Source organism: Triticum aestivum, chromosome 7A, assembly GCF_018294505.1.
Source record: "Triticum aestivum cultivar Chinese Spring chromosome 7A, IWGSC CS RefSeq v2.1, whole genome shotgun sequence".
In the NCBI taxonomy this organism is placed as follows: Eukaryota; Viridiplantae; Streptophyta; class Magnoliopsida; order Poales; family Poaceae; genus Triticum; species Triticum aestivum.
In genome coordinates, this window is record NC_057812.1 from 15,784,561 (window position 1) to 15,796,107 (window position 11,547).

General features: G+C 52.4%; 1 pseudogene; it reads left to right on the forward strand.

The window, feature by feature from the left end:
* Nucleotides 1-1,184: 1,184 nt before the first annotated feature.
* Nucleotides 1,185-4,809, forward strand: LOC123152806 (disease resistance protein RPM1-like; annotated as a pseudogene).
* The last annotated feature ends 6,738 nt before the right edge of the window (nt 4,810-11,547 follow it).

The following is an 11,547-nucleotide window of genomic DNA, read 5'->3' on the forward strand; positions in this document are numbered from 1 at the left end:
GGAGTCATGGAGGGATTGAAGGTGGGCGGGTGGGCGGGCGGCGGCGGCAAGGGTGATTTTCAGCGAAATCGCCGGCGGCGTAGTTGGGTAGCCGTCTGGCAGGTGGAAGCAAACTGAAGGCAGTTGGGGAGTTGGCGCGCGGCCTCCGGTTTTACATCTCCTGTAGGTGGAAATGCTAATTTGCATCCCCGGGTGTTGTATTTACATCTTCCGGAGGTGGAATGTAATTTTACTTTTTTTGCATCCACATCATCTGTTGTAGAGGGAATTCTAGGCCTCGGAGATATAAAAGTTATTTTTTTTATCTACATCATCTATTGAAGAGGCTCTGACGAGAGTTGATTTTCTACTCTTGGGTGCAGATCTCCTGGGATGTTATTTTTGGATGGAATTTTCCGCCAACCTCAAAATTTTGATAGACTTTGATGTCGCAAAATTTCAGAATTTCTGAATTTTGTCTGATATTTGTTTTTCCAATATTTGACAAACACCGGGCGTAGTACATTTAGTAGCTACTCCCTTTGTCTCATAATATAGGACATTTTTCTGACTGTAGTGTAGTGTAAAGAAAACATCTTACATTATGAGATTGAGGGAGTACTACTTTTCGGATTCTTATCCAATCGCTCTGCCCTGTTCTCTCTCTGCAGATCCCATACGTGACGGCGACTCCGGTGCGGCGCACAACCAAATGGTGACATGGATGTGCGGCCAAAGCAAAGAAGAAGATGATCTCGTCATACTCGCACGCGCACTCATCCAGAACGGCGGAGGAAGAAGTTTCCCTTCGTCAAGGTAGAGGCGGAGGACGCAGGTGTTGGCCAGGACAAGAAGGTTGAGCAGGGCCAACGTCGTATCCGAGGCTGCCTCGGCCGCGTCTGCGTGTGACCACCACCTCACAGCTGCGTGTGCGCGCTCTCGTGCCCTCCGTCATCTCCTGGCTGTTATTCTTGGCTATTTGGTACTCCCTCCGTCCGAAAATACTTGTCATCAAAATGACAAAGAGGGATGTATCTAGAACTAAAATACATCTAGATACATCCCCTTTTATTCATTTTGATGACAAGTATTTCCGGACGGAGGGAGTAGTATATGCTTGTAGCTACTGAAGGGCAGGTTGTACGCTCTATAAAACAAACAGAATGAGTACCGCCGGGCTGCAACCTACGTAGTTAAGTGGAAGTCTTCAGCACATCCAGCGATCGTGAAATTTCAACTCTGTTGTTAGAGGGTCGCAGGCGGTTGGAGATGGGGGAGACGGTGGTTAGCATGGCTAGGTTGATGCTGAGAGGCGCCATCACCGTGGCCACCTCTGCCGCCGCCACCGAGGTGGGCCTCCTCCTTGGCGTCAGAAAGGATATCTGGTATGTACTATGTAGTATGTGTTAATTTGCATCCGCTCTAGCTGCTTCTTACTTTGTTCACGTCAATCAACATATCTTCTAAATTTTTGTTTACCTATAGACTATTGTGATGTCTCGCTCTCAAAAACATTCCTAGCTAGCTAGTCTCTTTGGTCGAAATTCATGACCAGACAGCCGCATTAGCTACCTTGATGTCTATTAACTCAATTCACACAAAAAAAGATACCTATTAACTCAGAGATGTGTTGCTGCACTCTCTATTAGTTGTCGAATGACATGAGTCATGCTAGCTCTCATTTTCCTTTAAACACTTCTTTCATAGGTTCGTAAAAGACGAGCTCGAGACGATGCAGGCATTCCTCGAGGTAGCTGAAACAATAAAGAAAGAAGACGTGTTACTAAAGGTGTGGGCAAAACAAGTAAGGGATCTGTCATACAATATTGAAGATTGCCTCAGTGAGTTCATGGTGCATGTGGGAAGCCAAAGCTTCTTACGTCGGCTCATGAAGCTCAAAGATCGCCATCGGATAGCCATACAGATTCGCAATCTCAAAATAAGAGTTGAAGAAGTAAGCATCAGGAACACATGCTACAACTTGATAAGAACGGATGTGTCCGGCGACATTGATGAAGTAAATTCCCACATGGAAGATCTTCGCAATCACTCGGCTAGCAACATGAATGAAGCAGAGCTTGTTGGCTTTTCCAAGCCTAAGGGGGAGATGATTAAGTTGATGGATGTCAACATTAAAGATGGTGTTGCCAAGGTGGTATTTGTTGTTGGCATGGGTGGTTTAGGAAAGACTACTCTTGCAAGAAAGACATATGAAAGCAAGGAAGCTATTTTAAATAATTTTTCTTATCGTGCTTGGATCACAGTGTCACAAACATTTTCCAAGATAGAGATGCTCAAGGATATGATCATGCAACTTTTCGGAGATGAAGAATTGAAGCGACGTTTGAAGGAACTTAAGGGGAAGATAGTGCAAGTAGATGATCTGGCCAGCTACCTCAAGGTAAACCTACAGGATAAGATATACTTTATTGTTCTTAATGACTTGTGGTCCATAGATGCGTGGAGGTTAATAAAAGATATTGCGATTCACAGTAGTAACATCAAAGGTAGTCGGATAATAGTAACAACACGCGACATTGGCCTAGCTCACCAGTGTACTTCTGAGTCGCTTATTTACCACATTAAGCCCCTACAAATAGAAGAAGCCACGAATCTGCTACTCAGAAAGACTGGGAAGACACGCAAAGACATAGAAAATGATGAGGACATGAGGACCTTGGTTTCTAAAATAGTTAAAAAGTGTCGTTGTTTACCGCTGGCTATACTTGCCATAGGAGGCATGCTTGCTACCAAAGCAGTCGAAATGTGGGGAAGCATATATAAGGAAATCCCATTGGAGCTTGAGAGTAACCCAAGCCTTGAAGCAATGAGGAGGATAGTTACTCTAAGTTACAGCCACTTGTCATCTCATCTTAAATCATGCTTTTTGTACTTAAGCATCTTCCCGGAGGATTTTGAAATCAAGAGAAGTCGTTTGGTCGACAGATGGATAGCAGAGGGGTTTGTTACAGCTGGTCGTGGAGTGAATGTTGTGGATGTTGGAATACGTTATTTCACTGAGCTAATGAATCGAAATATGATTCAACCATCAAAAGTGAACATAGAAGGAATTGTTAAGAGCTGCCGGGTCCATGATATCATGCGTGATGTAATGGTCTCGATTTCTGGAGATGAAAACTTTGTGCACCTAGTACGAGATAATGAAGCCGGTACAATAGAGGCGAATTACCGACATGTAGCATACCATGGTAGCACGTGCCAAAAATATTGGCATGGATTGGAGCCATGTTCGGTCATTAACAATGTTTGGTGAGAGACCCATGCATCTCTCACCTTCAGTTTGTTCATCCGACATGAGGATGCTTAGAGCCTTGGATCTAGAGAATACAATGTTTAGAATCATGCAAAAAGATATTAACAACATTGGGTTGTTGTACCATTTGAAATATGTGAGCTTTCCAAGAGATTCATATATATATATATACGCACTTCCAAAGTCTATGCGGAGATTACGAGGTTTGCAAAACATGGATATTAGAAATAGTTATATTACAGCACTACCAACTGGGCTCTATGAACTCCATAATCTCCGGAGCCTTCGTTATAGCAGAGAGTCCTTGTACATACGTTTTGATATAGATGACCCCTTGGACTGTTTGATGGACACGTTACACCTGCCTATGCTATGCACACCTTTAGTTGGTGTCGAAGAGCATGGTCACCTAGTTGCTGAGCTCTCTTAGTCGGTGGTCTGAGACAGAAGGTGCGAGGGTACCAAGAGGGATCGGTAACTTAAAGGAGCTATATATACTAGAGGTGGTGGATATGAAGCAAACTAGCAAGAAGGAAAGAGTTGGGGGAGCTTATTCAGCTAAGAAAACTGAGCATTGTAGGTAAAGGAAGGTTTGCCGAGCAAAAACGCAAGATAATGTATCTCTGTGCCGCCATAGAGAAGCTCTCTTCCCTGCGCTCTCTTAGTCTGGTTACTGATGATGGATCACTCGAGTGGTTGCATAATGTTTCCTCCCCTCCTCCCCTGCTAAATAAGTTGAAATTGATCGGAGATCTTGGAGGGAAGATGCCCGAGTGGGTTGGAAGTCTGAAGAATTTGGTGAAGATTCACTTGAAGTGTAGCAGACTAAAGGAAGATCCTCAGTCTAGATAGTTATGCTTATGTTGGGAAGAAGCTAGTGTTGAGAGAAGAAGCATTTGTGAATCTGAGAAAACTTTGCATTACTAATCTGCCTGCCCTGACGGAGGTGAGATTCGAGAAGGGCGCCCCACCCAAGATGGAAATGATAGAATTCAGTGTTTGCGATTTGGAATCAGGGATTATTGGTATCAATCACCTTCCAGTGCTCAAGCAGATTTCACTTGGTTACGTGGGCAAAGTGGCGAACCTTGGTATGCTACAAGCTGAAGTGGACGCACACCCCAACCATCCCGTGCTGCAACTGTACGGAGATCGCAGCGAGCATGACTTGGGGGATGTCGTCCAAGGACCCGATGTTGCGGAAACAGAGGATGAAGACGAACCATCCTCGCTCCTTGAGAATTGTACGATGGGGGAGAGCTCACAATCAGAAATGGTCGTCATGCCGACAACCAACGTCGTCAGGTCAGCTAACTAACTTCTCCTCTTGGCTGATGGATGTTACAATTGCTCCTGCTACTACAGTATTCACCTCTTTCTTTTGTCTCCAACAGCCATGACGATCTGCTCTACACTTACAATTCATGCTGATACTGCTCGCCTCTTGCTCGTGCCTGCTTCTACCACCATGCTGGTACCTTCCACTCACCTCTTCCTGTTTTTGTTTGTTGAACACATCAAATGTCTGTCAGAACGCCTCTGTTTCTATTCATTAGCAGTTGTCTGAAAAAACATTTATGCACTAACATATTTGCGAGCTGTCGTCTAATTCCTTTAGCTAGACTCTGGCCCGAAGCGGAGCGGACTCCTCCCGACTCCTCCCGTGTCGCACCTACGCGGCGACCGGGGGGAACCCTAGCGCCGCCGCGTCCTCATCCCTCCCCTGACGTCTCCTCCTCGCCGCCGCCGGGCAAAGCCCGGTCGGCGTCGGCGGCGTCAGGATCTCTTCTCCCATGGCTCGCTGGATCTGGCGCGGGCGGATCGCTGCAGTGGTTGGCGGCGCGCTAGAGGCTGTTGGCATAAGCTCACTCGTCACGGCTGTGTAGGCTAGTCTTTGCTTTAATCTGTTATTGTAATAATGCGTGTGAATGGGTGATTAGTCCCGTGCATGCAGGTAGATCGTGGAGCGAGTCTAGCTCGCCCACTTCCCTCTCTCTTCCTGGTTTGTCTCTCCTGGTGGATGATCACGCTCTGGCTCGGGGTCGTGGGATGGCGCGGCCATCTCGGATCATAGCGAGTCCACCGGGAGATAGACTGCTTCTTGTTGTAAACCGCATATAAGAGAGAAAACGGAATAACAGAAAAGCTGCGAAGTTTGAGCGGCAGAAAAACCTCTCTCTCTCTCGAGACCAGTTCCTCTCTTCCTCCTCGTCAGATCGGCAACGACAATTGGCATCAGAGCCACGGGTGTGTGATCCTGGGCGCGGCGGCGGTTTTTGATCCGTCGTGGTGATGTCCGGTGACGAGTCGGACGGGAAGAACAAGGGCGGCGGCAAGGCGTCGCCAAGGACGCCTTCATCCAAGGCGCCGCTCGCTCGCCTCACCGACGACGGCAGCGGCGAGTATCGGGTGGTGGAGCGCGTCGTTCGAGAGGAGTCAGGGGCTTCCATGATGCTCACGCGCACGAACTATCAGGAGTGGGCGTTGGTGATGCAGGTCAAGCTGCAGGTCGCCCGCGTCTGGTCCGCGGTGACCGATGACGACGCCGACGACAACGACGACCGGCGCGCGCTGAGCATTATACTCACCGGCGTCCCGCCGGAGATGTTGCGCGTGCTGGCCGCCAAGGACACGACGAAGGTCGCGTGGGAGACAATCAAAACCATGCGGATGGGCAGCGAGCGTGCACGTGAGGCCAAGGCGCAAGTGCGCCGGCGGGAGTTCGAGGATCTCCGCTTCAAGGATGGGGAATCCATCGAGGACTTCGGGCTGCGGCTCTCCGCCCTCGTCGCCGACCTGGAGCTGTACGGCGATCCAGTCACCGAGCACAAGGCGGTGCAGAAGTTCCTCCGCGTCGTGCCGCGTCGCTACCGCCCGATGGCGATGGCGATTGAATCACTGATCGATCTCAAGACCATGACAGTGGAAGAACTGGTCGGCCGTCTCTCCGCCTGCGAGGATCACTACGACCTGGATGATGGCTCGCAGGCCACCGTGCGTCTGCTGCTCACGCACGAGGAGTGGCTGGCCTGTGAGAAGCTGGGCGGCGGTGGTGGATCATCGTCTGGTGGCGGCGGCAGCGGCGGCAAGAACAAGTCACCCGCAAAACCTAAATCTCAGGGCGGCGACAAGGGCACGCTCGGGAACGCCGGGGCAGGTGGCTCTGGAGGATCTGGTGGCAAGAAGAAGAAGGGCAAGTGTCACCATTGTGGCATCCTAGGGCACTGGAAGAAAGAGTGCCGAACATGGCTCCGCGGGCAGGAGCAGAAGGGCAAGCCGGAGCAGGCAAATCTGGCACAAGCTGACGCCGAGCACGATCACGGCCTCTATATGGCCGTGGTCACCACCATCGACTCATCACAGCTCGTCGCTCCCCAGGAGGTGTATCTGAACGAAGAAAAGGTCCTGCCTGTGCCATCTCCGGATGGCGTGTGGTTCTTCGACACAGGAGCTAGCAGTCACATGATGGGCGACAGGCGTGTGTTCTCGGCGCTGGACGAGACCGTGCGTGGCACGGTGCGGTTCGGCGACGGATTCGTGGTGTCGATACTTGGACGCGGATCTGTGGTCTTCCGTTGTCAGAGCGGAGGCCAGCGCGCGCTCACCGGCGTCTTCTTCATCCCAGGCCTGCGCACCAACATCGTCTCCATCGGGTAACTTGACGAGGCCGGCTGCATCATCGACATCAGGGACGGCGTCATGGTGGTCCTCGACCCGTCGCGGCGCGTGTTAGCGCGCATCAAGCGCTCCTCCAACCGTCTGTACACAGGAGCTCTCGCTATGGACGCGCCGACATGTCTGATGGCGATCGGGGACGACGAGGCATGGCGGTGGCACACGCGCATGGGGCATCTCCATTTTCGCGCGCTCCGGGCCATGGGGAACAAGGAGATGGTGCGGGGCATGCCCGTAATCGATCATGTGGAGGAGTACTGTGATGGTTGCGCCCTGGGGAAGCAGCATCGCGCGCCGTTCCCTCAGGCCAGCACGCACCGGGCAGAACGCGGTCTGGAGCTCGTTCACACTGACCTCTGCGGCCCCATCGAGCCCACAACGCCGGGAGGTAACAGGTACTTTCTGCTGGTGGTCGATGATTTCAGTCAATTTATGTGGCTCGAGCTTCTAAAATCCAAAGATGAGGCGTACGAGCGCTTCAGAAAGATCCAGGCGACGGCGGAGGCAAAGGGCCAGTGCAAGTTACTTGCTTTCAGGTCGGATCGTGGCGGCGAGTTCAACTCCACCGAGTTCAGAAGCTACTGCGAGCAGCGTGGCATCCAACACTTCACCACCGCACCGTACTCCCCACAACAGAATGGGGTGGTTGAGCGTGGAAACCAAACGGTGGTGGAGATGGCGCGTTGTATGATGAAGAGCATGTCCATGCCAGCGCTTTTCTGGGGCGAGGCTGTGCGGACGGCGGTGTATCTCCTGAACCGCGCGCCGACGAGGAGCCTGTATGGTGTCACGCCTTATGAAGCGTGGCACGGCCGTAAACCCGCGGTGCATCACCTGCGCACTTTCGGGTGCACGGTTCACCTCAAGAGCGTCGGGCCAAGCATCACCAAGCTGAGCGATCGCTCGACGCCGATGGTGTTTGTCGGATATGAAGATGGGTCCAAGGCCTACCGCGTCTACGATCCTGCAAGCAAAAAGGTATGGGTGACGCGTGATGTAATCTTTGAAGAGAACAAGCCTTGGGCGTGGCGAACTTAGGGCGCGCCCACGGATGCACCGGCACCGGCAACGTTCACCGTGGTCTACACCACGAAACACGGCACTCAGGAGCGGGACGCTGGGATGGACGTGTCGCCCCCATCGCCAAGGAGCCCGGCGACGCCAGCATCTTCGTTGCCCAGGACTCCGCCCTCTGCAATAGCTGGCACGCCCGTGGTGAGCACGCCCATGGAGTCCACGCCCGCAACTGCCCCTCCCAGCACACGTGGCAGAGACATTCACTGGGCGACGCCTCTCAGCCACGATGAAAATCGACGAGATGTGGACACTGGCGACATCCGCTATCGCCGTGTCTCTTGCATCATGGACGAGACTGAGGGGGAGGCCGTGCGCGAAGCAATGGAGCAGTGTCTATTGAGCGCCGAGGAACCAGCCAACATTGCTGATGCGCTCGAGGATACTGCATGGAAACATGCCATGGATGCTGAGATGGACTCGATCGCTGAGAGCGGCACTTGGGAGCTAACTTCACTCCCTCGAGGGCACAAGGCGATCGGTCTCAAGTGGGTTTACAAGGTCAAGCGTGATCCTGAAGGCAAGATCCTCAAACACAAGGCTCGGCTGGTTGCAAAGGGGTATGCACAGAGCGAAGGGATAGACTTCGAAGAGGTGTTTGCGCCCGTGGCACGCATGGAGACGGTGCGCTTGTTCCTGGCTCTGGCCGCGCACTCTGGGTGGGAAGTACACCATATGGATGTCAAGTCCGCATTTCTCAATGGAGAGCTGGGCGAAGAGGTGTATGTGTCACAGCCACCAGGTTATGCAGTAGCTGGGAAGGAATCTCATGTGCTGAAGTTGAGAAAAGCTCTCTATGGTTTGCGGCAAGCCCCGAGGGCATGGTATGCCAAACTGGATCACACTCTCGGCGCACTTGGGTTTACTAGAAGTCCGCTGGAGCATGCAGTCTACAGACGCGGGGACGCGCACTCATTTCTGATTGTGGGTGTGTACGTCGATGATCTTATCATCACATGCACTGATGCAGCTCACATATTGGAGTTCAAGGAACATATGCAGAAGCTCTTCAAGATGACAGATCTTGGATTACTCACCTACTACCTGGGCATTGAAGTATCGCAAACTGAGGGTGTGATCACTTTGTGTCAGCGCGGTTATGCTGAGAAGATTTCGGAGCTAGCAGGAATGAGTGACTGCAATCAAAGTCAGACACCCATGGAGTGTAGGCTGAAACTGAAGAAAGAAGATGAAGGCAGGGCTGTTGATCAATCTCTGTACCACAGTGTAATTGGAAGCCTGAGGTACCTGGTACACACAAGACCAGATATCACATATGCTGTTGGCATTGTCAGTAGATTCATGGAGAGGCCAACCACAACACACTGGGCAGCAGTGAAACAAATTCTCAGATACATTCAGGGCACTCTGAACTATGGGTGCCGTTATGTGTGCGAGGAGGGAGCGGTGAGCTGCTGGGGTATAGCGACAGCGATCATGCAGGCGATCAGGGAGATCGCAAGAGCACGTCAGGAAATGTGTTCTTCCTTCGTGAGAACCCGATCTCTTGGACATCTCAGAAACAAAAGGTTGTGGCAATCAGTTCGTGTGAGGCCGAGTATGTGGCTGCTGCAGCGGCAACCTGTCAGGGTCTTTGGCTGAGCAGACTTCTTTGTGAGATGAAAGGAGAAGAGCCAACAAAGTTCAAACTACCGATCGACAAAAAATCAGCCATCGCTTTGGCAAAGAATCCAGTCCATCATGATCGCAGCAAGCACATAGATGTCAAATGCCATTTCATCAGGGAGTGCATTGAGCAAGATCAGGTGGAGGTTGATCATGTTCGGGCAGACTACCAGCTGGCAGATGTGCTGACCAAGGCGCTCGGGCGCGTGCATTTCGTGGAGATGCGACAGAAGCTCGGGGTCATGGAGATCAGCAAAGCACTCTGAGCTTAAGGGGGAGAAATGTTGGCATAAGCTCACTCGTCACGGCTGTGTAGGCTAGTCTTTGCTTTAATCTGTTATTGTAATAATGTGTGTGAATGGGTGATTAGTCCCGCGCATGCAGGTAGATCGTGGAGCGAGTCTAGCTCGCCCACTTCCCTCTCTCTTGCTGGTTTGTCTCTCCTGGTGGATGATCACGCTGTGGCTCGGGGTCGTGGGATGGCGCGGCCATCTCGGATCATAGCGAGTCCACCGGGAGATAGACTGCTTCTTGTTGTAAACCGCATATAAGAGAGAAAACAGTATAACAGAAAAGCTGCGAGGTTTGAGCGGCAGAAAAACCTCTCTCTCTCTCTCTCTCGACCAGTTCCTCTCTTCCTCCTCGTCAGATTGGCAACGACAGAGGCGGGGCGCGCCGGCGCAGGCTTGGGGGCGACGGCAGTTTCCCCTGGTGTGCGTGGGAGTCCGCTCGGGGCGCGCAGCGGTGGCCCTCGGCAAGCTGTGGCGGGCGCTGGGCTCTCGGTGGTGCTCCAGCGTGTGCAGGCGGCGGTGGTCCCTGTGCGTGGTCGGCGGCTCCGTCTCTGACCCGGACGGCGCGGGGGATGGCGGCGGCCCGACGAGGCCGGCGATCTGGATGCGGTTGTGCCGGCGGCTCGCTGATCTGCCGGTGCTCCAGGGTTCTGCTTGGTGGTGCTGGTGGTGACGGCGGCCCGTGCACGAGAGTTTGATCCATTCGAACTGATCTGGGTGAAAACTTGCCTTCGGCGTCTGCTAAGGCCGGCGGTGGCGGCGCTATCGGCGTCATTCCCTTCTTGAAGGCATCGTCATGGAGAAGTTCAAGGCCACTCTCTGCTACCTCTGGGGGAAACCCTAGATCCGATGATCGGATGACGGCGGCGCTCTGGTGTCGTTCCTCCATTGGGGGCGTCATTCTTGGAGGTACAGACGTGATCGAGGGACCAGAGGACGGATTCTTTGGTGGAGCGGTGCTTCATCCTACACACTGATGGCGACGGATCCTCACGGCGTGGCGCAGTGCAGATTCGGAGTTCGCTGTGGGAGGATGGACTCGCGCAGGAGGACGACGCTGTCGGGCGTCGTGGTGGCGTCGATGGCAGAGAGACCTGACACGGTACATGCAACAGTACAACTCTGAAGATGGATTGGTGGCAGGTGGCTGTGGCGGCCTCATACCCGGCAGGCGTCCTGGTTGAGGAGTGCGCCGGACTGGTAGGTGCCCCATACCCGGCAGGCGTCCTGGTTGGGACCTCGGGTCGCAGATGTTTAGGTTTGGCTGCGATGTCTGTTTGGTATTAGGCCCACACTATCTGCGCCCCTTCATCAATTGGATAAGTGTAGCGACCGTTGTTGCTTAGACGGTGGCTTTAGTCCTGTTGTTGTATGGCTTTGTAATGTCTTCTGAGAATAATGAATAAAGTGGCCGTATGCATCGCCCAGATGCAAAGGCCGGGGGTCATCCTCCTTTTCTAAAAAAAAAGCTAGACTCTGGCCATTAGAAACTGGAATGTGTGAAATTAAACCCTCCTGTTTTGTATGTGGAATTTGAGGAAGCTTTCTTTGGTTACCAAACACTGCAGGACACTAGACTTTATCAACATGGGACAAGCTGGCGCAACTCAATAATGCAGCTGGGATTAT